We start from the raw sequence: 4,595 nt of genomic DNA on the forward strand, positions 1-4,595 counted from the left end.
ACAGACTATCCCTCTCTGTGCATGCATGTATGCGTGGGGTCTCATAAACTGTATCTCTTCCCACTTCGTCTTCATTTTTACACGCTTTCATTTTTCTCCTCTATTTACCAAAAACCCTCTCTAAACTCATAAACTCCGTGTCTTTGGGGAGGAATCCATCCATCTTCTGGACACCAAATTGAATTGATCTCTGGGGCCCCCACCTCGACTTCTCAATAGGGGCCATCTGCGCGCGCTTCTCGCTTTGAATAAACGTGGAAAAAAAGGTGACAGCACGTGCTGCTGCTGATGCGGCTGCTCGTCTTCACACGACGCGCGTGCCTACGAGGGTGCCTCGCGCTCCCTGTCAGCTGTGTAATCTGATTTCACCGCTTTCGCTGATTGATTTACACATCCAAGCAGGTCTTTTGTAAACCTGTAGATGATGTATTGATTAGAAATGTGTTCAATTATGCACTTCTTTGAGATTCAGCGTTTATTTTTCTCCTGACTGTACATTCGAGAGTATTCCTGAATAAACAAACACAGCTGAAGACATAACCCAAGACTTAAAGTTAATCGTGTTTTTTCCCCACAAACACTCGAGGTTTAAACTACAGCACATTTTTACAAAACATGTATGTCTGTGTGTGCCAAATGCGCACTTTTTACGTCTGAATTTACATTTAATAATTGTGATGCCACGTAATTGCGTCAGGGTGCCACAAGGTGGCGCACTTATCTTAAACTACGATGCTTAAAAGCCGCTGACACAGAACTTAAAGGAATCAGCATGACATTTGCAAAATTGTTTTCTACATTTTAAAGCAACCAAATAAACAAGTAAATTATTAACTTTAAGTGGCCTTCTTCAAAATAAACGTTTAAATACATTACACGTATTTGAATAAATCTTTATCAAGGGAACTTGAAATTATTTACAATCACATGCCAGTCTGACTACAGCTATTTATTTACTTTTCACTTAAAAAAAAGAGATGTGGGTACAATAATTGGTAGAGAATTGACCCTACATCATCTTTCCTCCCCTGTCCCTGACACAGCATTGGAGTTGATTTTGCTCCACAGGGAGGGGAAGGGGTCGTGTCCCAGTCATGACCTCCATTGTGTCCTGGAGGGGATGAGATATATCTAAGGCAGTGTGTTTATAAAGTGTGTATGTGTGCATTGGGAAGAGGATCCGGTTCAAAGGAGGACAAAATATTGATTCATATACAGCCGTGTAATTGCTGGAGGCATCTGTTGCCTTGTGGTTGTGACGTTCATGTATGTTTGGAGTCTGAATGAACTGGTTTGGGACCCTCTTTGTGTTGCAACACAAAAGAGGAAGGAGGACAACAGACTAAGAAGGATGTGAAATCAATTGGTGGGGATATATGTTTGAAGTGATCTTGTCTAACCTTAACTAGATAAACTGAGAGGAATAAGGCTGTATGATTATGTTTTTGAAAGAATTTATTGATTGAATTGTAAGAAAACCAACATTAAAACATGTTAATTACTTTTAAAAGTAATTCCTAGTTATTGCTCAGCTGCAACCCAACCAATCGGGGTGCAGCGCCTGGACTGTTCTGGATATGAGATATTGATTTTTAGATTCATTCAATGAACATACCTTTAAAGCTTTGGTGAAAATGCTGCTGAGTGCAGAGTTACATAAATGTTTCAGTATCACAATCGCACAGTAGTAAACAAACAATGCTTTGCTTGGATTAGACTTTTTTTTGCGATCATGTAAATAATTGATTTGGGGGAGATTAGTATTTTATTCAGCATAGCTATTTTTTCTGCATCTCTTTCCTGTTTTTGACCTTCAAAATAAACTTTATATTCCACTGGGGCCGACCGCTCCTCTTGATACTCCTTGCCTTTAATTCTCGTGAGCCACAGTTAATTGAAAACTACGTCTGAATCTCTTCCACGGGAGACACCTGGCCTATTAAGCGTTGGCCTTTTTTCATGTGGAAACACCATTGCCCTGAAGCTCTTCCTGTAACACTTTAGTTGTGTTTAAAGAGAGTTATAACAGTTTAATCAGCTGGAGAAAGTCAGTGTCAAATATGAAATACGTCTGTGTTTGTCCTCTTTGAAGGACTACAAGCGAGGATATGTTTACATTCCCCTTTAAGAGGCTGCTTCAAGGCCTCACTAACTTCATTGTGTCTCTTTCACTAAGTGTGACCAGGACTGATTACTATCACTATGTGGTTTGTGTTGTCGCTTTGAGTGAGTGGTTGTATCACTCACTGACAAGTGTTTGTCTTATTCAGCTTCATGAGCTGTAACAAAAACATTGCCTTTGCAAGATAGAATCAGGGGTGTGTCCAGAGGGGAGGCCAGGGGTGGCGTTGACCCCCCCGCCCCCAATGTAATTTACCACCACTGCTGCCAAAACAAAATCCTAAACAAAATCCTAAACAGTGATGGTTCTATTATTTACATACACAGTAGAAGCAGAACATAAGTTAAAACTTGTTATTTGGGCTGTGTTGCAACAATCTGCAGTTGTTTCTTTGCACTGTATCACATTTCCTCTAGTAAGATCTTTAAGGCACTTTAGAAATACATACAAGTCCGAAAAAATTAATCTAAAAATATTCACAAGCGCTCTCTCTGTTGATTTTTCTTTTTTTACACACTTCATGCCACCCTTTTTAGTTAATGCTCCGACACGACATGAGGGGCATTCATAAATTACTCAACTTTTTTGATGACAAATCCCGTTCCATACACACCTCTGTCACTTTTTATTATGCATCAGGTACACTTCTTTTTATAATAGGCTGTACACTGGCAGATGCAACCTGACAACAGCTCCCCCTTGCGCCAAGCTTCCGTACTACATTCCCACATACTGACAAGCACTGCCCCCTGTGAAATTCCTGACTGCCAGGGTGATTCCTCCGGTTTCCAAGGGTTTCTTCCTACTGTAGCCTGCCGTGTTCTCTGGGGCAAACTCTTTTACAACCTCTGGATAAATTATCAACTACGCGAAATGATATCTCCACCGACAAAGGGTGAGTTATGGGTTAATGTGCAGGAGATACTGTCCGTCCTATATTCTGCAGATGTTAGTGTGCGAGCTCAGTAATGTGTGAAGCTGACTGGCTATAATGTCCTGTCTTGGTTGGCAGCAAAAATGTATGTTACTGTGTCGACCTATTTTTCCGACGTGTATCAAAGGCTGTGGTTCAGTGTTGAGCTGAATGTGTTTTTTAAGGCAAGACGTGGGAACACGCCCTTGCTGTCTCTCCTACCTGTATGAAAGGGAATGCTTTTAACTTCATTAGAATGCCCTGAAACTGCGAGCAAACAAACGCACAACCCGAAACTGGGGAAGTGAAATGCAATTGTTAAAAAAATGTCGAGTTTTTTTTGTTGGAAATAACGTTTCTATTCAAGCTTTCTCTACCAGTGTGACACAGCCACAGTGGGAAAAGTCAACTATGTTTCATACGGTTGACTTGATCCGCATTACCCCCGGCTGGCGCACCGCAGCTCAGCTGTAAACTGTAACCTGCGGCGGCAGAGTTCCCGCGGATGGATACATTGTAGCGCTCCCTGCCTCTGAAAACAATCTATAAGCCAGAAAAGAAACGCACGAAACGTCCTCCCGGTACTCTTGTGTGTTTCTGATAGTTGCACACATATGTTGCTAAACCCGAGGTGAGAGAGCGAGAGAGAGAGAGAGAGGGCTTCCGAGGCCACGTTGGACCAGGGAGTTTCCTGCCTCCAGGTCCGCCAGCCTGTCGGGTTACAGGTAGGGGCTGGGCAGTCTAAACCTGCCCTGGAGCTGTCACAGTCGAGACTACTGGTAAAGTTAGACGTGTATTTCCTTTCTGCTTGTCCGAGTACATTATTCTCTTATAGCATGATTTTAACCAATTGTTTTTCGTCTGAGTGTTTCAAACTATGTTCACTTTAACAGCCTATTAATGTGAACAAACTTAAATGTATCAATCACCGTGTAATAGGTTAAAAATGCTTTACAGGTGATCCTGTAGCACGTGCACATTGATGACGTCATATCCTTCACAGTTACCTGAATTTGAATTTGGACGGTTTGTAGGTTAAAGGGTCACTTCGTGGATTTGGTAGTGAAATTTGAAAGTTGGAGAAGATAAAGTATTCTATGCTAGACGCTAATATCTGAACTAAATAGAATGAAATAGAGCTGAAGAGCTAACAGAAGAGTACAGTTTTACTATTCCCCCCCCCCCATCACAACTTGTCACATCGCATGTCATCTTCAAACTGTGTTTCAGGGACTCCTTTTCCCCCTTTTTCTTGTGTAAAGAAGTCTGTACAGAATCTACAATCACATTTCTCTATACTCCACATTCGGAAAAAAACAATGTACTTAATTTAAAAAAGCCTGCCAGGAGAGGCATTTGCCATGTTGTAATACATGGTAGGTGACCATTAAAGGTTTATTAAGTGTCTGTAAATAATTTACTACTTTATTTTTCATACTTTTTCCTGCAGTGTTTGACAAATGAAGCACGAGTCTTTGCAGGCCTCTGAGCATAAACTGCCTGGTAACACAAAGAGCCCAGAACGACATAAATGTTGACAACTGGTCCTTTGTCTTTATA

This window comes from Symphodus melops, assembly GCF_947650265.1.
Source record: "Symphodus melops genome assembly, chromosome: 23".
NCBI lineage: Eukaryota > Metazoa > Chordata > Actinopteri > Labriformes > Labridae > Symphodus > Symphodus melops.